The following is a 24,908-nucleotide window of genomic DNA, read 5'->3' as shown; positions in this document are numbered from 1 at the left end:
GCAGTCCAGTTCCTGATAGTCAGATTGAAGATGTCAGTGTTGAAGTACACCAGGATGAGGAGGATATGGGTGTTGCTGGCGCTGGGGAGGAAATTGACCAGGAGGATTCTGATGGTGAGGTGGTTTGTTTAAGTCAGGCACCCGGGGAGACACCTGTTGTCCGTGGGAGGAATATGGCCGTTGACATGCCTGGTGAAAATACCAAAAAAATCAGCTCTTCGGTGTGGAACTATTTCAACAGAAATGCGGACAACAGGTGTCAAGCCGTGTGTTCCCTTTGTCAAGCTGTAATAAGTAGGGGTAAGGACGTTAACCACCTCGGAACATCCTCCCTTATACGTCACCTGCAGCGCATTCATAATAAGTCAGTGACAAGTTCAAAAACTTTGGGTGACAGCGGAAGCAGTCCACTGACCAGTAAATCCCTTCCTCTTGTAACCAAGCTCACGCAAACCACCCCACCAACTCCCTCAGTGTCAATTTCCTCCTTCCCCAGGAATGCCAATAGTCCTGCAGGCAATGTCACTGGCAATTCTGACGAGTCCTCTCCTGCCTGGGATTCCTCCGATGCATCCTTGCGTGTAACGCCTACTGCTGCTGGCGCTGCTGTTGTTGCTGCTGGGAGTCGATGGTCATCCCAGAGGGGAAGTCGTAAGCCCACTTGTACTACTTCCAGTAAGCAATTGACTGTTCAACAGTCCTTTGCGAGGAAGATGAAATATCACAGCAGTCATCCTGCTGCAAAGCGGATAACTGAGGCCTTGACAACTATGTTGGTGTTAGACGTGCGTCCGGTATCCGCCGTTAGTTCACAGGGAACTAGACAATTTATTGAGGCAGTGTGCCCCCGTTACCAAATACCATCTAGGTTCCACTTCTCTAGGCAGGCGATACCGAGAATGTACACGGACGTCAGAAAAAGACTCACCAGTGTCCTAAAAAATGCAGTTGTACCCAATGTCCACTTAACCACGGACATGTGGACAAGTGGAGCAGGGCAGGGTCAGGACTATATGACTGTGACAGCCCACTGGGTAGATGTATGGACTCCCGCCGCAAGAACAGCAGCGGCGGCACCAGTAGCAGCATCTCGCAAACGCCAACTCTTTCCTAGGCAGGCTACGCTTTGTATCACCGGTTTCCAGAATACGCACACAGCTGAAAACCTCTTACGGCAACTGAGGAAGATCATCGCGGAATGGCTTACCCCAATTGGACTCTCCTGTGGATTTGTGGCATCGGACAACACCAGCAATATTGTGTGTGCATTAAATATGGGCAAATTCCAGCACGTCCCATGTTTTGCACATACCTTGAATTTGGTGGTGCAGAATTATTTAAAAAACGACAGGGGCGTGCAAGAGATGCTGTCGGTGGCCAGAAAAATTGCGGGACACTTTCGGCGTACAGGCACCACGTACAGAAGACTGGAGCACCACCAAAAACTACTGAACCTGCCCTGCCATCATCTGAAGCAAGAAGTGGTAACGAGGTGGAATTCAACCCTCTATATGCTTCAGAGGTTGGAGGAGCAGCAAAAGGCCATTCAAGCCTATACAATTGAGCACGATATAGGAGGTGGAATGCACCTGTCTCAAGCGCAGTGGAGAATGATTTCAACGTTGTGCAAGGTTCTGATGCCCTTTGAACTTGCCACACGTGAAGTCAGTTCAGACACTGCCAGCCTGAGTCAGGTCATTCCCCTCATCAGGCTTTTGCAGAAGAAGCTGGAGACATTGAAGGAGGAGCTAACACGGAGCGATTCCGCTAGGCATGTGGGACTTGTGGATGGAGCCCTTAATTCGCTTAACAAGGATTCACGGGTGGTCAATCTGTTGAAATCAGAGCACTACATTTTGGCCACCGTGCTCGATCCTAGATTTAAAGCCTACCTTGGATCTCTCTTTCCGGCAGACACAAGTCTGCTGGGGTTGAAAGACCTGCTGGTGAGAAAATTGTCAAGTCAAGCGGAACGCGACCTGTCAACATCTCCTCCTTCACATTCTCCCGCAACTGGGGGTGCGAGGAAAAGGCTCAGAATTCCGAGCCCACCCGCTGGCGGTGATGCAGGGCAGTCTGGAGCGACTGCTGATGCTGACATCTGGTCCGGACTGAAGGACCTGACAACGATTACGGACATGTCGTCTACTGTCACTGCATATGATTCTCTCACCATTGAAAGAATGGTGGAGGATTATATGAGTGACCGCATCCAAGTAGGCACGTCACACAGTCCATACTTATACTGGCAGGAAAAAGAGGCAATTTGGAGGCCATTGCACAAACTGGCTTTATTCTACCTAAGTTGCCCTCCCACAAGTGTGTACTCCGAAAGAGTGTTTAGTGCCGCCGCTCACCTTGTCAGCAATCGGCGTACGAGGTTACATCCAGAAAATGTGGAGAAGATGATGTTCATTAAAATGAATTATAATCAATTCCTCCGCGGAGACATTGACCAGCAGCAATTGCCTCCACAAAGTACACAGGGAGCTGAGATGGTGGATTCCAGTGGGGACGAATTGATAATCTGTGAGGAGGGGGATGTACACGGTGATATATCGGAGGGTGATGATGAGGTGGACATCTTGCCTCTGTAGAGCCAGTTTGTGCAAGGAGAGATTAATTGCTTCTTTTTTGGGGGGGGTCCAAACCAACCCGTCATATCAGTCACAGTCGTGTGGCAGACCCTGTCACTGAAATGATGGGTTGGTTAAAGTGTGCATGTCCTGTTTTGTTTATACAACATAAGGGTGGGTGGGAGGGCCCAAGGACAATTCCATCTTGCACCTCTTTTTTCTTTTATTTTTCTTTGCGTCTTGTGCTGTTTGGGGAGGGTTTTTTGGAAGGAACATCCTGCGTGACACTGCAGTGCCACTCCTAAATGGGCCCGGTGTTTGTGTCGGCCACTAGGGTCGCTAATCTTACTCACACAGTCAGCTACCTCATTGCGCCTCTTTTTTTCTTTGCGTCATGTGCTGATTGGGGAGGGTTTTTTGGAAGGGACATCCTGCGTGACACTGCAGTGCCACTCCTAAATGGGCCCGGTGTTTGTGTCGGCCACTAGGGTCGCTAATCTTACTCACACAGTCAGCTACCTCATTGCGCCTCTTTTTTTCTTTGCGTCATGTGCTGATTGGGGAGGGTTTTTTGGAAGGGACATCCTGCGTGACACTGCAGTGACACTCCTAAATGGGCCCGGTGTTTGTGTCGGCCACTAGGGTCGCTAATCTTACTCACACAGTCAGCTACCTCATTGCGCCTCTTTTTTTCTTTGCGTCATGTGCTGATTGGGGAGGGTTTTTTGGAAGGGACATCCTGCGTGACACTGCAGTGCCACTCCTAAATGGGCCCGGTGTTTGTGTCGGCCACTAGGGTCGCTAATCTTACTCACACAGTCAGCTACCTCATTGCGCCTCTTTTTTTCTTTGCGTCATGTGCTGATTGGGGAGGGTTTTTTGGAAGGGACATCCTGCGTGACACTGCAGTGCCACTCCTAAATGGGCCCGGTGTTTGTGTCGGCCACTAGGGTCGCTTATCTTACTCACACAGTCAGCTACCTCATTGCGCCTCTTTTTTTCTTTGCAACATGTGCTGATTGGGGAGGGTTTTTTGGAAGGGACATCCTGCGTGACACTGCAGTGCCACTCCTAGATGGGCCAGGTGTTTGTGACGGCCACTAGTGTCGCTTAGCTTAGTCATCCAGCGACCTTGGTGCAAATTTTAGGACTAAAAATAATATTGTGAGGTGTGAGGTATTCAGAATAGACTGAAAATGAGTGGAAATTATGGTTTTTGAGGTTAATAATAATATGGGATCAAAATGACCCCCAAATTCTATGATTTAAGCTGTTTTTTAGTGTTTTTTAAAAAAAACACCCGAATCCAAAACACACCCGAATCCGACAAAAAAAATTCGGTGAGGTTTTGCCAAAACGCGGTCGAACCCAAAACACGGCCGCGGAACCGAACCCAAAACCAAAACACAAAACCCGAAAAATTTCAGGCGCTCATCTCTAATTAATAGAGGAAAAGGCCTCTGTCCATCCTCTTCCATCAGGGCCCCAGACTCTACTGAGAATGAGCAAATCTCTACGGGTAAATGGCGCAGTGGACATTTTTCCAGAGATTTTCTAACCAGTTACCAGAGATTTGTAGAGAGGTGCTGCCACTGGCGGGGGATTCCAGAGAGGTATTTAAAAAAATAAGAATTTACTTACCTATAATTCTATTTCTCGTAGTCCGTAGTGGATGCTGGGAACTCCGTAAGGACCATGGGGAATAGCGGCTCCGCAGGAGACTGGGCACAAAAGTAAAGCTTTAGGACTACCTGGTGTGCACTGGCTCCTCCCCCTATGACACTCCTCCAAGCCTCAGTTAGGATACTGTGCCCGGACGAGCGTACACAATAAGGAAGGATTTATGAATCCCATGTGAGACTCATACCAGAAATTACAATAATGTATACATACATGTGTACACAGGGAGCGCTAAATATTCATAATTATCTAATTTATTTAGACAATAAAAAATAGAATGACAATGCACAATTTAATAATAATAAGATATATCAATTAAAAAATTAAAAACCATATCAAATGGACATCTCTCGTGGAAATAAACAACTCAGTTGCTGGTGTTAAAGGGTCCAGATTAGGCTATTTAGCCAATAATTGCTGAGCAAGTCCAGAATCCTAGTGTATCATTAATGTCACCAGCAAGTAGCTTTTAACTGTTAAAAGATGTACTGTAGCAGTCCAATGCCACTTAAATTTAAGCTCACCGCTGTTGGAAGTGTTTCCAAACTCCCATCTATTGCTGTTCAGCGGTGTCCCCGTCTCCCCTGCAGGCTTACCAGTGTGCGCTGATGAACCGTGGCCGCACAGCCGGACGTCTCCGGCAGTGATGTGGAGCCTGATTTGCAGACTAGGGGAGAGAGCTGGATGCAGGCAGCATGGAGCAAAGTGGTGACGGATAGATATAAGTTGATTTCCACAGAGAAATTGTAGGTTCCTTGACGCGTTTCTCTGCTATAGGTAGAGTAGCAGTTTCATCCTTCTGGTAAGCCTGCAGGGGAGACGGGGACACCGCTGAACAGCAATAGATGGGAGTTTGGAAACACTTCCAACAGCGGTGAGCTTAAATTTAAGTGGCATTGGACTGCTACAGTACATCTTTTAACAGTTAAAAGCTACTTGCTGGTGACATTAATGATACACTAGGATTCTGGACTTGCTCAGCAATTATTGGCTAAATAGCCTAATCTGGACCCTTTAACACCAGCAACTGAGTTGTTTATTTCCACGAGAGATGTCCATTTGATATGGTTTTTAATTTTTTAATTGATATATCTTATTATTATTAAATTGTGCATTGTCATTCTATTTTTTATTGTCTAAATAAATTAGATAATTATGAATATTTAGCGCTCCCTGTGTACACATGTATGTATACATTATTGTAATTTCTTGTTTGGTTTGAATAATTGCAGATTATTCATTGGGAGCAGCATTGTAGATCTTCCTTATCCAGGTTATTTAAAGTTGGTAATAAGTGCGCCTGATTGCCTCTTTCTAAGTAAAATTAGTGTGAGTTTTATAAGACTCATACCAGCCACACCAATCACACCGTACAACCTGTGATCTGAACCCAGTTAACAGCATGATAACAGAGGAGCCTCTGGATAGATGGCTCACAACAACAATAACCCGATTTAGTTAACAATAACTATGTACAAGTATTGCAGACAATCCGCACTTGGGATGGGCGCCCAGCATCCACTACGGACTACGAGAAATAGAATTATCGGTAAGTAAATTCTTATTTTCTCTGACGTCCTAGTGGATGCTGGGAACTCCGTAAGGACCATGGGGATTATACCAAAGCTCCCAAACGGGCGGGAGAGTGCGGATGACTCTGCAGCACCGAATGAGAGAACTCCAGGTCCTCCTCAGTCAGGGTATCAAATTTGTAGAATTTTTGCAAACGTGTTTGCCCCTGACCAAGTAGCTGCTCGGCAAAGTTGTAAAGCCGAGACCCCTCGGGCAGCCGCCCAAGATGAGCCCACCTTCCTTGTGGAATGGGCTTTTACATATTTTGGCTGTGGCAGGCCTGCCACAGAATGTGCAAGCTGAATTGTATTACAAATCCAACGAGCAATAGTCTGCTTAGAAGCAGGAGCACCCAACTTGTTGGGTGCATACAGGATAAACAGCGAGTCAGATTTTCTGACTCCAGCCGTCCTGGAAACATATATTTTCAGGGCCCTGACTATGTCCAACAACTTGGAGTCCTCCAAGTCACTAGTAGCCGCAGGTACCACAATAGGTTGGTTCAGATGAAACGCTGAAACCACCTTAGTGAGAAAATGAGGACGAGTCCTCAATTCCGCCCTGTCTGAATGGAAGATCAGATAAGGGCTTTTTCAGGATAAAGCCGCCAATTCTGACACGCGCCTGGCCGAGGCCAGGGCCAACAGCATGACCACTTTCCATGTGAGATATTTTAACTCCACAGATTCAAGTGGTTCAAACCATTGTGACTTTAGGGACCCCAAAACTACATTGAGATCCCAAGGTGCCACTGGAGGCACAAAAAGGAGGCTGTATATGCAGTACCCCTTTTACAAAAGTCTGAACTTCAGGAACTGAAGCTAGTTCTTTTTGGAAGAAAATTGACAGGGCCGAAATTTGAACCTTAATGGACCCCAATTTTAGGCCCATAGACACTCCTGTTTGCAGGAAATGCAGGAATCGACCTAGTTGAAATTCCTCCATCGGGGCCTTACTGGCCTCGCACCCGCAACATATTTTCGCCAAATGCAGTGATAATGCTTTGCGGTTACATCCTTCCTGGCTTTGATCAGGGTAGGGATGACTTCATCCGGAATGCCTTTTTCCTTCAGGATCCGGCGTTCAACCGCCCTGCCGTCAAACGCAGCCGCGGTAAGTCTTGGAATAGACAGGGTCCTTGATGGAGCAGGTCCCTTCTTAGATGTAGAGGCCACGGGTCCTCCGTGAGCATCTCTTGAAGTTCCGGGTACCAAGTCCTTCTTGGCCAATCCGGAGCCACGAGTATAGTTCTTACTCCCCTCCGTCTTATAATTCTCAGTACTTTTGGTAAGAGAGGAAGAGGAGGGAACACATACACTGACTGGTACACCCACGGTGTTACCAGAGCGTCCACAGCTATTGCCTGAGGGTCCCTTGACCTGGCGCAATACCTGTCCAATTTTTTGTTTAGACGGGACGCCATCATGTCCACCTTTGGTTTTTCCCAACGGTTTACAATCATGTGGAAAACTTCTGCTGAGGAAGTCTGTTTCCCAGTTGTCCACTCCCGGAATGAACACTGCTGACAATGCTATCACATGATTTTCCGCCCAGCGAAAAATCCTTGCAGCTTCTGCCATTGCCCTCCTGCTTCTTGTGCCGCCCTGTCTACGTGGGCGACTGCCGTGATGTTGTCCGACTGGATCAGCACCGGCTGACCTTGAAGCAGAGGTCTTGTTTGGCTTAGGGCATTGTAAATGGCCCTTAGCTCCAAGATATTTATGTGAAGTGATGTCTCCAGGCTTGACCACAAGCCCTGGAAATTTCTTCCCTGTGTGACTGCTCCCCAGCCTCGCAGGCTGGCATCCGTGGTCACCAGGACCAAGTCCTGAATGCCGAAACTGCGCCCTCTAGAAGATGAGCACTCTGCAACCACCACAGGAGAGACACCCTTGTCTTTGGTGACAGGGTTATCCGCTGATGCATCTGAAGATGCGATCCGGACCATTTTTCCAGCAGGTCCCACTGGAAAGTTCTTGCGTGGAATCTGCCGAATGGAATTGCTTCGTAGGAAGCCACCATTTTTCCCAGGACCCTTGTGCACTGATGCACTGACACTTGGCCTGGTTTTAGGAGGTTTCTGACTAGTTCGGATAACTCCCTGGCTTTCTCCTCCTGGAGAAACACCTTTTTCTGGACTGTGTCCAGGATCATCCTTAGGAATAGAAGACGTGTCGTCGGGATCAGCTGCGATTTTGGAATATTAAGAATCCAACCGTGCTGCCGCAACACTACTTGAGATAGTGCTACCCCGACTACCAACTGTTCCCTGGATCTTGCCCTTATCTGGAGATCGTCCAAGTAAGGGATAATTAAAACTCCCTTCATTCGAAGGAGTATCATCATTTCGGCCATTACTTTGGTAAAGACCAGGGGTGCCGTGGACAAACCAAACGGCAGCGTCTGAAACTGATAGTGACAGTTCTGTACCACAAACCTGAGGTACCCTTGGTGAGAAGGGTAAATTGGGACATGGAGATAAGCATCCTTGATGTCCAGAGACACCATATAATCCCCTTCTTCCAGGTTTGCAATCACCGCTCTGAGTGACTCCATCTTGAATTTGAACCTTTGTATGTAAGTGTTCAAGGATTTCAGATTTAAATTAGGTCTAACCGAGCCGTCCGGCTTCGGTACCACAAACAGCGTGGAATAATACCCCTTTTCCTGTTGTAGGAGGGGTACCTTGATTATCACCTGCTGGGAATACAGCTTGTGAATGGCTTCCCATACCGCCTCCCTGTCGGAGGGAGACGTCGGTAAAGCAGACTTTAGGAAACGGCGAAGGGGAGACGTCTCTAATTCCAATTTGTACCCCTGAGATACCACCTGAAGGATCCAGGGGTCCACCTGTGAGTGAGCCCACTGCACGCTGAGATTTTTGAGACGGGCCCCCACCGTGCCTGAGTTCGCTTGTAAAGCCCCAGCGTCATGCTGAGGACTTGGCAGAAAACGGGAGAGGGCTTCTGTTCCTGGGAACTAGCTGTTTGCTGCAGCCTTTTTCCTCTCCCTCTGCCACGGGGCAGAAATGAGGACCCTGTTGCCCGCTTGCCCTTATGGGGCCCAAAGGACTGCGCCTGATAATACGGCGTCTTCTTATGTTGAGAGGCTACCTGGGGTAAAAATGTGGATTTCCCAGCCGTTGCCGTGGCCACCAGGTCTGTTAGACCTACCCCAAATAACTCCTCCCTTTTATAAGGCAATACTTCCATATGCCTTTTGGAATCAGCATCACCTGACCACTGTCTTGTCCATAACCCTCTTCTGGCAGAAATGGACAGCACACTTACTCTTGATGCCAGTCGGCAAATATCCCTCTGTGCATCACGCATATATAGAAATGCATCTTTTAAATGCTCTATAGTCAGTAATATACTGTCCCTATCTAGGGTATCAATATTGTCAGTCAGGTAATCCGACCAAGCCACCCCAGCACTGCACATCCAGGCTGAGGCGATTGCTGGTCGCAGTATCACACCCGTGTGAGTGTATATACATTTTACTGCTTTCTGTCAGCAGGTTCCTTAAGGGCGGCCGTATCCGGGGACGGTAGTGCCACCTGTTTAGACAAGCGTGTGAGCGCTTTATTCACCCTAGGGGGTGTTTCCCAACGTGCCCTATCCTCTGGCGGGAAGGGGTATGATGCTAATAACTTTTTAGGAATTAACAGTTTTTATCGGGGGAAACCCACGCATCATCACACACTTCATTTAATTCCTCAGATGCAGGAAAAACTACAGGCAGTTTTTTCTCACCCAACATAATACCCTTTTTAGTGGTACTGGTATTATCAGAAATGTGTAAAAACATTTTCCATAGCCTCAATCATGTAACGTGTGGCCCTACTGGAAGTCACATTCGTCTCTTAATCGTCGACACTGGAGTCAGTATCCGTGTCGGCGTCTGTATCTGCCATCTGCGGTAACGGGCGTTTTAGAGCCCCTGATGGCTTTTGAGACACCTGGACAGGCACAGGCTGAGTCGCCGGCTGTCTCATGTCATCAATCTTTTGTAAAGAGCTGACACTGTCACATATTCCTTCCATAAGCTCATCCACTCAGGTGTCGACTCCCTAGGGGGTGACATCTCTGTTACAGGCAATTTCTCCGCCTCCACATCATTTTCCTCCTCATACATGTCGACACAACGTACCGACACACAGCACACACACAGGGAATGCTCTGATAGAGGACAGGACCCCACTAGCCCTTTGGGGAGACAGAGGGAGAGTATGCCAGCACACACCAGAGCGCTATATATATATATAGGGATAACCTTATATAAGTGTTTTTTCCCTTATAGCTGCTGTATTGTTATACTGCGCCTAATTAGTGCCCCCCTCTCTTTTTTAACCCCTTTGTAGTAACTGCAGGGGAGAGCCAGGGAGCTTCCCTCCAACGGAGCTGTGAGAGAAAATGGCGCCAGTGTGCTGAGGAGATAGGCTCCGCCCCCTTCTCGGCGGCCTTTTCTCCCGTTTTTCTGTGGAATCTGGCAGGGGTTAAAATTCATCCATATAGCCCTGGGGGCTATATGTGATGTATTTTCGCCAGCCAAGGTGTTTTTATTGCTGCTCAGGGCGCCCCCCCCCCCTAGCGCCCTGCACCCTCAGTGACCAAAGTGTGAAGTGTGCTGAGGAGCAATGGCGCACAGCTGCAGTGCTGTGCGCTACCTTGGTGAAGACAGGATGTCTTCTGCCGCCGATTTTCCGGACCTCTTCTTGCTTCTGGCTCTGTAAGGGGGCCGGCGGCGCGGCTCTGGGACCGGACTCCGAGGCTGGGCCTGTGTTCGGTCCCTCTGGAGCTAATGGTGTCCAGTAGCCTAAGAAGCCCAATCCACTCTGCATGCAGGTGAGTTCGCTTCTTCTCCCCTTAGTCCCTCGATGCAGTGAGCCTGTTGCCAGCAGGTCTCACTGAAAATAAAAAACCTAAAACTAAACTTTCACTAAGAAGCTCAGGAGAGCCCCTAGTGTGCACCCTTCTCGGTCGGGCACAAAAATCTAACTGAGGCTTGGAGGAGGGTCATAGGGGGAGGAGCCAGTGCACACCAGGTAGTCCTAAAGCTTTACTTTTGTGCCCAGTCTCCTGCGGAGCCGCTATTCCCCATGGTCCTTACGGAGTTCACAGCATCCACTAGGACGTCAGAGAAATAGGTGCAGAGTGTGTGGTGTGGGCCCCCCTGGACTCCTGCACCCATTATAGATATGCCACTGCCTCATACCTCCCAACATTTATGCCTCTAAATGTGGGACCCAGTGCATGCTGAAGGCACGTGCCTCACAAAAAATGGCAGGGAAAGGGGGTAAAGCCTTGAGGTAACCTCAGTTCGCGACACTGTGGGACATGCCTAGAACTCTCCAAGATGCTGGGCTGCCCTCAGGCTCTTCCAGCATTGTGAATAGATGCTGTGCACCCCACAATTTCCCCTCCACCACTCAGTGGCGTAAGTTCATCCTAGTCATCAGTAGGGAATTTGGAGTTTGGTGCCCCCCTATGGATCCCTTTTCTAATAAGTTCTGTGAAGAGTAGCCTATAGGCTACAATGGCTATCGTCACCTAAAGATAGGGTTAGCTACCAGAACCATGCTCCAGAATGCAAAAGTCAATTCTGCAAGAAAGCAGCACCCATAGAATCCTATAGGGGATGCTTATGCAAGCGAAAATGAGAGACTGCAACAGATATCTCACCTGTACATACTTTCAGGGGGAAACTTAATATTTATGGGTATCCCACTAGGCCACAAAAACTCTACTTTCTTCAGTGTCATCTGCGAATATGGACATAATAGTTTGTGGCAATCTACCAGGTCCTTAATAATTTTCAAATTTAAAAAGTACTGGGCCTAATATTGGGCCTGTGGTTCTCGATTACCAGCTGTACCTCAGTTTAAATGTATTCTTTTTTTCACTAACCCTGTTGTTATCCTTAGAGCCAATTATCTACCTATGGTTGTACTTGTTCTTTGTTGGATATTAGCTGATGGATATATCTTATATATACCTCTTCAAGTTACTAAGCATATTTATTGAGTATTGATCAGATAGTCGCAGTAATACAGGGCATTGTGGATGGTGTAATTGTTAGCATTACTGTCTCACAGCACTGAGGTCATGGGTTCGATTCCCACCATGGCCCTAACTGTGTGGCGTTTGTATATTCTCCCCTTACTTGCGTGGGTTTCCTTCGGGTACTCCGGTTTCCTCCCACAATCATAAAATATACTGGTAGGTTAATTGGCTCCCAACAAAAAAGAAATTAACCTTAGCGTGAATGTGTGTACATGTGATAGGTAATATAAATTGTATACGCCACTGGGGCAGGGACTGATGTGAATGAGCAAATATTCTCTGTAAAGCGCTGCAGAATATGTGTGCGCTATATAAATAACTGGTAATAAATAAATAATAATACAGTCAAATGTTAATCTAAAAGTTATAGTTACAGCATGTGCTACAGGAGGATACCACAATATGAACAGATTACATATTGCTGCAATGTCCTGATTCAGCAACCTGGCTGGAAATAGTAAACATGTTCTATCTCAACAGATTTCTGATCATCGATGGGTGGCGGCGGTTTAGGTTGGGTCGGACAATTGGGAAAACATAGTTTAGATGATTCATGGGGTTCTTAAACTGGAGAGATTAAGCCAGAGAAAAATAAAGGAGTAACGTAAAAGTAATAGTAGTTGTAGTAGTAACAGTAACACTGTATTACATCTATCTTTATGGGTTCTGTGCAGGGCCGTCTTTTCGTATGGGCTCAATGGGCTCTTGCCCAAGGGCCCCAGGAGTATAAGGGCCCTAGGCTGATAGCTGAGGGTCCCCTCTTTCCAGGGGTACCAGATTTTTGAAAATCGGCCTTGGGGAACCGGAGATATCCAAGGTGAAAGCAGTGGTCCCCATCCGAGCCTGTTAATTACTCTTCCCAGCCAGATATCTCAGGTTCTGTCTGACATAGAGTTTTTCTGAGGGTATAATCCAAAAGCTGGGACTCTCCCCTTTTGCTGGACGCTGGCAACTTGTCTCTACTGTGCCCAGAACCAGAGATATCAGCCTTCCAGCAGCTGGTCCATGCTCCAGCTCCACACGCCTGGTATACAGTTTTATATATTCATTGAAGGATTGCTCTGGCTCCTGAACTCTGATCCCCAAGTTCCCAGTACCTCCTGACAGGTGGGACACTCTAGTTTTTTTTATCCCATTCAAAGCTAAGAAATATATTTTCATGAACTTGAGATATCTGCAGTCAAGCAAGCTGCCCTCCCACCGGAAAATGATGAATATTAAGCCCACTCCACTTTCCATCTCTCCCCTGCGTATTAAACACCCCCTACCACCCCGGAAGTCATGTACCAGGTCGCCTTCATTCAGCCCAATGCCCCCTTCTACAGTTTAGTGTTCTCCCTCCCACCCCATTTGTGCAGTAAAGGAGCAATAGGCAGAAATTACTGCTCCAGGTCCAACATGCTGAGCGGAAGATAGAACACCCCTGCCGCCCGCGGGACATCAAAGCTGCCGCTGATAGCACACCCCACCCCTACCGCTGGAGGATGGGTAGGGGGCCCAATGCATTGCTGTGCCCAGGGGCCTACACTGCCATTAAGACGGCCCTGGTTCTGTGATGATCTCTCCACCAAATGTGTAACAAGGGCAGGGTGAGCGGGGGTGCTAGACAAGCCCAGCAGAGGGGGACACCACTCCATGGGCCGTGACAAGAGGTCCCAGTACCAAGAGTTCATATTCTAGCCGGGGATCAGGAAGAGGGGCAATTGGCACCAACCCTCTTGTCTCTCCCTGATTCTTCCCCTCTGCCTCCTGAGTGACAGGGGTTGGCTGATGATGAGGGGGAGGCAGTGCCGCCAGTGATCACAGCCAGGTGGATAGTAGAAACATCCCTGCCCCTGCTCGCAGTGCCAGCCCATCCAAGTCACGCTGATCAGGACCCAACAGCTATCCAAGCTGACCTGGACCTGGCCAGCCAAGCCACAATAATCTTGACTCAGTCAGCCAAGCCATGCTTATCTGGACCCGGTCCCAGAAGTAAGTACATTTATGAATGTCCCTGAATGCAGCCACCTCACAGCAGTCAGCCACTATCTCTTTGTCACCCCTGCCTCCCCAGTCACCCACTATCTCCCTGTCACCCCTGCCTCTCCTGTCACCCATTACTGTATCTCCCTGTCACCCACTATCTCCCTGTGACCCTCTCCCTGTCACCCACTATCTCCCTGTCACCCCTGCCTTCCCAGTCACCTACTATCTCCCTGCCACTGACTATCTCCGTCACCCCTGCCTTCCTAGTCACCAACAATCTCCCTGTCACTCACAATCTCCCTGTCACCCCTGCCTCCCAGTTACCAACTATCTCCCTGTCACCCACCATCTCCCTGTCATCCCTGCCTCTGCTGTCACCCAATATCTGCCTGTCATTCCTGCCTCCATGTCACCCACTATCACCTTGTTACCCCTGCTTCTCCAGTCACCCACTATCTCCCTGTCGATCACTAGGTTCCCATCACCCACTATCTCTTTGTCCCCACTCCATCACCATCTGCCTCTTCATGTCACCCTCTGCTTCTGCTGTCACCCTCTGTCTCTTCCTATTTACCTCTCCCTGTCCTCCTTATCTACCCTTGATCTTGTCTAATGTTTCACTGCACTGTGTCCCTTCCCCAGCAAGTCCTAATGCCTGTATGCCGACAAGTGTGTGTCCAGACTGACGCATGAGGCAAGGGGCGTGGAGTGAAAATGGTGGAGCACCTGTAACAGCAACCACCATATGCTGACCAGATGGAGACTGGAGGGGGAAAATGCACCACAGGAGCAGGAAAGCAGAACATAGTGACCTGGGAACATGTCTCTCTATCTCTCTCCCCCATTTCTCCCTCAATCTCTGCCCCTGATCTCTCTATCTTACCTCCCTCTCTTTCTCTGCCCCAGGTCTCTCTCTCTGCCCCTGGTCACTCTGTCTCTTTCCCCCATGTCTCACTCTCTCTGCCCCTGATCAATCCATCTCTCTCTCTCACTTTCTCTCTCTCTCTCTCTCTATGCCCCTGGTCTCTCTCTTTCTGCCACAGGTCTCTCTCTCTCTCTCTAAATCTTCATTGTCTCCCTTTCTCTCTGCCCCAACATCTCTCTCTCTCTCTCTCTCTCTCCCCCCTGTCTGCCTCTTTCTCTGCCCTTGGTCTCTCTCTCTCTCCCCTATGTCTTTCTCTCTCACTGCCCCTGGTTGGTCTCTCTCTCTCTCCCATGTCTACCTCTCTTTCTGTCCCTGGTCTCTCTCTCTCTCTGCCCCAGGTCTCTCTCCCGAGTCTCCCTCTGCCACTGTTCTCTCTTTCTCCCCTTCCTCTCTCTGCCACTGGTCTCTATCTCTCCACCCTTATGTCTCCCTCTCTCTCTTTCTCTCTGCCCCTACCCTCTCTCTATTTTACTCTCTCTCTCTCTCTCTCTCTCTCTCTCTCTCTCTCTCTAGCTCTCTCTGCCTCATCTCTAGATCTCTCTCTTTGCCTCTTTCACAGTTACTCACCAAACAAGTGAAACTACGTCCCTACCCAGTCGACCACACTCATTTGCAGGAACGTGCATGCCCAGGGAGCATGCAGAGTTGCTTTTTTTTTCTCTTTAGGTCAGGCTCTGTTCTTCATTTTGCCCTGGGCGCCAAAGACCCTAGTTATGCCTCTGCTTGCCACTATATTCCACGTTGATATATTTCTTGTCTAAAACATTGGTTGGAAGGCTACACAGCAAGACTCTGGGGTAAATGTAATAGCCTGCGAATTGCAGGCATTAGCAGGTTCCATGTGAGTCTGCCCAATGTTTGCCCAATGTTGGGCAAACTCGAACGGAACTCACCGATGCCTGTAGTACCCACCCCAGAAGGAAAAACTTGGTAACTCTAGTAATAGAGAATTAGAACACTGCATCAGTCTAAATATTTCACCAAACTGTTGTCACAGAACTGTCTAAGTTAATAATGAATAATAAATAAAGGATCTAACTACTTTAACTGATCTGATTATGGTGGTCATTCTGAGTTGTTCGCTCGCTGCTATTTTTAGCAGAATTGCTAATAGGCTAAAATCCGGCAGTTCTGCGCATGCGTATGCACAGCAGGGCTCACGCGCTAAGCAATTTTACACAAAACTATGCTATTTTACTCACGGGCGAACAAAGCTTTTCAATCGCTTTGCTGATCGTAGTGTGATTGATAGGAAGTGGGTGTTTCTGGGCGGAAACTGCCCGTTTTCAGGGAGTGTGCTAAAAAACGCAGGCGTGCCAGGTAAAAACGCAGGAGTGGCTGGAGAAACGGAGGAGTGGCTGGCCGGAAGCAGGGCGTGTTTGTGATGTCAAACCAGGAACTAAACGGACTGAGGTGATCGCAATCTAGGAGTAGGTCTGGAGCTACTCAGAAACTGCAAGGAAATACTTAATAGCAGAATTGCTAATCTTTCGTTAGCAATTCTGCTATTAATAGCAGAATTGCTAATCTTTTGTTAGCAATTCTGCTATGCTAAGATACACTCCCAGAGGGCGGCGGCTTGCGTGTGCAATGCTGCTAAAAGTAGCTAGCGAGCGAACAACTCGGAATGAGGGCCCATCTACAATCACATGCTTAAGGTTCAATCATGATATAAACACTAATATCAAAAAAATTCCTTCAGACATTTGTAAGGAAACAAGTAAATGAGGTACATATAGGTACGAGGGTATGGGTATAAATTAGCAAATCAATTGTAATCAAATTTATTGTTTTATCATCATTCATTTATGCTGCAAACCCCGATAACCCTTTGAGACATTGTGAGTATTGTAAAAAAAGAAATTAATCAACTAACAACAATTCAAGTAATACAGTATAATAATTCAGGCAACAAGAGACTTGTTTATTTCTAATTGCGGGATTGGTGGCACCACAGCCAGACTTCATTTAGTCTGAAAGGAGATGTAAGCCTAGAAATTTCTAAATGGGGAATTCAATTAGGTATGAGGATTGACACTGCCCTTCTCACTTTGATCACAATTTAATCAAACAGGTATTCAAACATACAATAATATAAAATACAGATACCGGCCAGTATCACTAAAATTAAATTACATATTAAACATACTATTTTGTATACCAAATACTGAAACTTATCTAGTATTGCCAAATAAGCCTATCAAGCTTGGTAGCATATGTTAATGCCACATCTGTATATTATTATCCTCCTGTCGGATGTCTCTGGTGAAGATGTTATATAATATCTTAGTCCCAGTGGTGTTTCCACTTACATACAAATGTTACACCTTTGAATCCACTTTAGGTAATAAATGTCTTTTAATTATTATGCAATGATGATTTATAGGCACAGTTTATCTCATATGCAGCCTTCTCCAGATTAACAGGCTATTTGACTTTTTGAAGCAGTTAGTATTTTGTTAGTATGCAGGCATGCACTATAGCACTGGAGCTGGTTAGTAACAGTATCACATAGTTACTCAGGGCACACCATACAATGCCCCCTAAATGGTATCTTGTCACAGGACAGGACACTTCTCCAGAGCATTGCAGCATTATTCTGCTTTCTTTTGTTACTGCTGAGCCGGCCGGCATATTTCTACATACCCCAGTGCTAAGGGGACTGAACAAGGACTCTGCATATCAGCGTGGGCTGCTTGCTACAACAGCAGCTGGGACAGGTACCATTTTGGGTGCATTGTATGGTGTAAATACCTGTTTGATTAAATTGTGATCAAAGTGAGAAGCGTAGTCTCATATTTTGTGTTGTTTGCTGTTTGAGGTTATTGGGGCCAAACCCTCGGGATAAGCTGCTGACACTTTGACTAATGACAGCGCCAGGTGTATATTTATACAGTAGGTGTGGGGTTCGCCACGCAGACAAAAGCTCCAGGTTTCACAGCCTGAGCTATTATTCATTATTTTCCACTTGTGCGGTAAACCCTGGGATAATTTGTGCCAATCTTAAAGATTCCATGCAAAGTTTTGGAATCTATGATATTCCCCACGCTTTAAATGCAGTTGTCATTAACGCAGATTTATCCTTGCAGCTCCTGAGACTGCAAGGAATAATCCATCCATCCTTTGGGGCTTAGTGCAAGGGTTCCCACCGCTAATTGAGTAGGACAGATTGTTCAATTAGCTGCGGGGTAAATACCCCACCTAATTGAGTCTCCCCCTAAGAGTAGATCTCACAGTAAACAACAATTAGTCTTCCATAATCATCTTTATCATTTATTTAGAAGGTAGCAAAAGAACTTCAACTAGTTTTGCAATGTAATAAAAAAAAATGGCATGTCCTGAGGGGTGCACAAGCTTAACTACACTATGAATAAAATCTCATTTTCTCTTGCTCAAAAACTAAAGTCTCAGCAATTTTCTGTCCAACATGTTTCATTCCCTTATTTTACTTGGATGTGATTCAGCACTTTGAATAAAACCTAATATAATAAATTCAACAGGGATATGAACAGCCTTCTCCTCAAATCATGGCAATAAAAAGATCAACTAAGTATATGAAAGTAAATTACAGATCACTCAGTTTTAAAGAGAGCTTTATTATGCTGCTTTTATATGTTCACATTTGTCAACAATGAGATATAACGTTATAAAATCTGGAAACAAACCAAGAATATGCCATTCCAGGTACTGCAAAATTAAATGATTGTAAAAAGATAGGACATACTTTATGAAAACAAGCTTTGTTTCTAAATGTCACTTACAAAAATAACAAGCTCCATGGGTTACAATATTTAATGTAGGTGTAAAAGATGCTCTGTTTATGACATTAAATATATAGTTGATATTCTGCATCCAACACTCTGTTTATACAAACTGCATAACAAGTAAACTAAATATTTTTTTATTACATTAACTCTTTTTGTTACCATAGTGAACTCGGGCCCTCATTCCGAGTTGTTTGCTCGCTAGCTGCTTTTAGCAGCAGTGCAAACACTAGGCCGCCACCCTCTGGGAGTGTATCTTAGCTTAGCAGAATTGTGAACGAAAGATTAGCAGTTCTGCTATTAAATATTTTCCTGCAGTTTCTGAGTAGCTCCAGACCTACTCCTAGATTGCGATCACCTCACTCCGTTTAGTTCCTGGTTTGACGTCACATACACGCCCTGCGTTCGGCCAGCCACTCCCCCGTTTCTCCAGCCACTCCTGCGTTTTAGCCTGACACGCCTGCGTTTTTTAGCACACTCCCAGAAAACGGTCAGTTTCCGCCCAGAAACACCCACTTCCTGTCAATCACTCACTGATCAGCAGAGCGACTGAAAAGCGTTGCTCGGACCTGTGTAAAATGGCATAGTTTTGTGTGAAAATACTTAGCGCATGCGCCCTGCGGCCCATATGCATGCGCAGAATCGCCCATTTTTAGCCTGATCGCTATTCTGCTAAAAACGTCAGAGAGCGAACAACTCGGAATGACCACCTCTATCCAATTGTACTGTAGATAAATATTATGGGTAGAGCTCTTCTCTAAATAAAGTTACAGAAATGATATTTCATAGGAATGCAACAAATACAACAATTAAAAAGCACAATATTTGAAAGTATTGGCCCTCTTATGCATGTTCTGTCTATTTTATACTTAAAAAGGACAATAGAATAACTAATATAATGCTGTACATGTGTGTCTAGCAACTGCGCAATAGGGAGCTGCAGACCCTCCCCTGCGTCTTTTGCTGCAGTTTGGGAACTAACAGTGGCCCCATAAAATTCTGTAGAAGTTGGCCGACATGGGCAGCACAAGAGGTATAAAAGACTTTGTCGCCATGTCAGCATTAATGGATGGCAGAGTTGCTGTACTACAGAGATGGAATAACAGAATGAATGGGGCAATGCAGTGCACTGAGTGCAGTGGGCTGCCTGTCATGTTAGGGGTGTGGCCACATGACAACACACAAAACAGGCCCCACAAACATGTTGGCCTACCAGGAATCTTTCTGGTGAGCCCTATGGCCAATCCGACCCTGTTGGTCTGTATTATATAGTGGTCTCTAGAGCACTATGTATTGTATTGTGGGCAACAGAAATTCAGTATTTATTGAAACATGGTCAATACAATTTTGCATCTTTTGAAGGGAGATGCAGGGTGGATTGGGGGTGTTCTCTGCTTTGCATGGACAAGGCTCATGATAGCATCTAGTTATGCACCCATATGCAAAATTTACATTCTGCAGGATGCAGTTATTTATAGTGTATTCAATAGATAAAGAATGAACATTTTAAGGAACATTCCCTGTTTTGTGGGGATGCCCACAAACAGAATTGTTTTTTTAACATATCCTCAGATGTGATGGAAACCAGACCTCTATCCATTCTTTCTATAAGAAAGCACATCTCTAGTTTCATTGTGACAATAAGAGGTGTGTGTCAGGCCATTTTTGCTGGGGTTTTTTTGGTTCTAAATCAATGTCTGGTTTTCATTTTGGATTTGGTTTTGGATTTCGGTTGTGACTGGTTTGGGATTTTTCAAAACATTTAAAAAAAAAAAGCTAAAATCACATCATTTGGGCCTTCTTTTGTTCCTAGAGTATTATTAACCTCAATAACATTGATTTCCACTCAGTTGCAGTCAATTGTGACTACCTCCCAGCTCACAATATTGTTTTCATCCACTTTAGGACAAAGGCTGCAGTGAGCTGGCTTGTTACTAAGCAACAGAGCAGCCGCACAAACACATGGCTTTTTAAAGCACACCTAAGAAATATTGCCACACAGCAGTAGCAGAAATGAAAAGTGGTACAAGATGAAATGGTATTTGGGCTCTCCCATCAACCCGTATGTTGGATATTAAAGAGGACATGCACAGTTTAACTGACGAAGCACTTCAGTGACAGGGACTTTCACTTTTGTGGCTGAAGTGCTTGGTTTTTTTTGGCCCCAACAAAAAAAATTTTGGTAGGACTACCTCCAGTCACTAGAGAAGGTTGATGACTTGGGTGATAATTACATTATAATCTTGTCAAATAAATTTCATGAACAGTGTTCATGAGCAGTGTGTAAATGTGATATTCAGGTGAGTATTATACTAATATCTAGAGGTAAGTATTCAGGCAGGGTTTTAACGTAGTACCTTGTCTCTCTCTTCCTAATCCACAGATCCTTGCAATCTCCACAGAGAGGCGAGAAGGGAATCGTACACAAAGAAGTTTATTCACTGTTGCCAATTCACATTGGAATTTCTGAATCTCAATAATAACTTACAACAGCATACAATTTTAGCAATATTAACAACCCTATGTAATGGTAAGCCAAACAATAAAAAAAAATTTATCACACCTCCTTAGGGTCTTCTTACTCAGGAGTCAAAACAGAATTACCTGTATCCATACTAGTAATGGAAGCGCTGGGCTGTAGACAGCTGTTAATGCAGGACCTGCGCTGGCTTTCATGCTCCAATGGGCTGATAACTCTCCCCACTGCCCATTATTGTCCTTATTTGGGGCATCTAGGCCCATCTCCCAGTCCACCTCTTGCCTTCAATAATACACATAGAGGCTGGCAATTTCACCTCAGCTCCTCCTGTCACTATTGGGAACTGCTTCCGCTGTCACTCTTATTACAACTGCACCCCCCAATCTTGTCTTGTATGGGGGAAGAGCCGCATCACTGTCCACCATTGTGGAAGGAGGGTCTGCCTCCATCTCCTCCGTCACCTCAGCACACTCCTGATGGCATAGTTCTCTTCTCAAGGTCAGCTCTGCTTTCACCAACTCCCTTTCTCACAACTAACACAATTATAAACAGCCACAGACAACACAATAGATATCTATCTGCGTCTGTGGGTGAATATTGATTCAGGCGCAAATGCTATACTATTATATTTTGAAGATCACCAGAAATTCATAAAAAGCTAAATGCAGCTCCCACTTGGTAATCTGAAGTGATACCAAAACATTTCACACAATAAATATATATAAGAGAGCGCATAAAGCTTCATACAATTTTATTATAATTTAAAAAAGGCAACAACGTCTATTTTAGCTTTCATATATGCATATTATTGCTAAAGTGCTAAATGAACAATAACCGCTATGAACCCGCTACAGATGGAATAGAAACGCGTTAAGAGCACCTTGCTATTGTGCTTTGAAACAATTCCCGACTGTGAGACTGATTCCATTACGGCTGGCCCGGTGCAGCAGCAAGAGTGACAATCAATACATCTTGTCCTCCCCAGTGTTGTTGGGAAGAAGTGGCACGACCCCAGCAGGACAAAATCCAGCGGCACGCTGCCGCCACTGGGGACCGAGCTCAACTTCACCTCCTCGCCGCAGCTACATACACCCCCGTTAAGGAGAGGACAGACGTCCGCAACGGGGTGAGCGTAACGACGGGACGCTGCTACCGGGAACTACAGACTGCTCCACACATACAAGCCCCAGCCAGGGGACGGACGGCAGCAGCAGAGTATTGAATAGCAGGTTGCCACGGAGGTGGGCAGGACTTTAACAATGAGGACAACATAACCCGGGCCACGTCCAGGTGAGACACAGTCTTCGAATTTACAGCAGTTCCAATCCTGCCCCAAAAAACACCATATCTTATATGTTAGTGAAAGGGATTAAATTCCCTGTATTTACCAACTCAGGTATACACACATATATGAAAGACTTGCTCCGTATGACTCTGAAGTCTGCTCACTAAAATCAAATATTGCTGCAATATTTGCCATGTCCATTTAATTCAGAATTATTAGCTACCTAAAGCAAGCGGTTGGCTTGTGGTGCGGGACAGACGGTTACATTGTAGCCACATAAGCATAGAAAAGTAACCTTGGAATCAAAGTGGATACTGAGTGGCTGCGGTTACCAGTCATATTAATATGGACTGATATGTATGCAATGATATTCCATCTGTAGCGGGTTCATAGCGGTTATTGTTCATTTAGCACTTTAGCAATAATATGCATATATGAAAGCTAAAATAGACGTTGTTGTCTTTTTAAAATTATAATAAAATTGTATGAAGCTTTATGCGCTCTCTTCTTATATATACAGGTTGAGTATCCCTTATCCAAAATGCTTGGCACCAGAGGTATTTTGGATAACGGATTTTTCCGTATATTGGAATAATTGCATACCATAATGAGATATCATGGTGATGGGACCTAAGTCTAATCACAGAATGCATTTATGTTACATATACACCTTATACACACAGCCTGAAGGTAATTTTAGCCAATATTTTTTATAACTTTGTGCATTAAACAAAGTGTGTCTACAGTCACACAATTCATTTATGTTTCATATACACCTTATACACACAGCCTGAAGGTCATTTAATACAATATTTTTAATAACTTTGTGTATTAAACAAAGTTTGTGTACATTGAGCCATCAGAAAACAAAGGTTTCACTATCTCACTCTCACTCAAAAAAGTCCGTATTTCGGAATATTCCGTATTTCGGAATATTTGGATATGGGATACTCAACCTGTATTTACTTTCTCACAACTGTCACTGATCTCACCATCTGACTGGTCATGTGACTTTCTCCTGAGCTCTTGAGCAGTTGCTGGTGCTGCTTGGAGTTGTGGTCTGTCAGTTGTATAGTGACATACACCTGTGCTGTAGCGTGATGCACAATGTCTGACATAATACTGCTCATCTGTCTCTCCAGCCTGTCCCTGTGTTCCAGGTTCAGCTATCATCTGTGCTATTTGCATTCGGTGCGCAGCACAGCGTCCCCACAGTCGCTCCTGAAGTTACCCGGTATTTCTGATGCTGCGGCCGTGCAGCATTTCCCTCCTGTCTGGGCCAATGTTGCTATCAGCTACTCGTGGCCTCTGCTGCTGCCACCGGCATTACTGTAGGCCACAAGCATGCTGTTTCCAAACAGACTTTCACTCCAATATCCAAACACGAGTGCAGCCATGTTTGGTCAGTTCACATGAGTTTCTACAGCCAATCCTCTACATTCTGCTTCCTGATTGCTCAGCCAATCCCCACTTCCCAGTGGGTATAAGTTTCCTGTGAAAGCACTTCTGTGCTACGGTGGTCTAACCCAGTGTTGGATGTCTCTGCTGTCTGTGGTTGTTCTCTCTGCTCTGCAGTTCCAGGTTACCAGCTCCTGTGATTCCATCCACTTAAAGAGACCTGCACCAATTTCCATCCAGCAGTGTCGCCTGACTCCATCAATGTTCCAGCATCATTCCTGATACCACCTGTGACCCATCATCGATTCCTGTTAACCATCGGTGTGCCATCATTGATTCCTGCTACCATCGGTGTGCCATCATCGATTCCTGCTAAACATCGGTTTGTCATCATCGATTCCTGATGCTATCGGTGTTCCATTATCGATTCCTTCCACTATCGGCGTTCCATCATCAATTCCTCGCAATCTGTCTCTCACCATCGGTTCAGCATCATTGGTAATTCATCATTAACCCTGCACCACTAGTATCATCTCTCTCTGGTCAGTATTGGTTAATTACCTCTGTAGCAGTTGTTAGCTGTCTGCATCTATGGACTTCCATTACCAGCAACGCATCTTCCATGATTTCCACCATATGGATGCCTAATATTTCCAATAGCATTTATCTGATTTCTGTGCATTAAGGGCGTAACAGTTCTTACTTTTATGGACTTTAAACATTTTTATTTTTTTAACTTTGTTAACTTTTTTTTTTAAATTAAGCTTTTTTTAACTTTCTTTACTTTTTTTAAACTTACTTAAAAACATTTTGAACTTTTTGTTTGTACTGGAGCAGATGGGCACTTGACAGGTGCGTCGTCAGCACTGGAGCAGATGTACACTGGACAGTTGCATTGGACACTGGGCAGCCACTTATACTCTGGACACAGCACAGCCACTTGAACCAGTAGAGTACAGTGCAGCATAAGGCAGCGTGCCTTGTAGAGTCTGGACACAGCCAACTGAATCAGCAGAGCAAAGCGCAACATACAGCAGTGTGCTGAGATAAAGTGAAGTGGTGTTGAGTCACCACCATGGTTCCCTTAACCACTTGCCTGACCTGGTCGCCAAAGCCGGATTAAGGCGATGGGGGGCCCGGAGCACTACAGACAGTGGGGCCCCTAATAAAGAGGCAGGCAGATAAATTATATAATC

This window comes from Pseudophryne corroboree, chromosome 5 (assembly GCF_028390025.1).
Source record: "Pseudophryne corroboree isolate aPseCor3 chromosome 5, aPseCor3.hap2, whole genome shotgun sequence".
NCBI classification, from domain to species: domain Eukaryota; kingdom Metazoa; phylum Chordata; class Amphibia; order Anura; family Myobatrachidae; genus Pseudophryne; species Pseudophryne corroboree.
The sequence above is the reverse complement of the archived record's forward strand: the minus strand, read 5'-3'. Positions refer to the sequence as shown.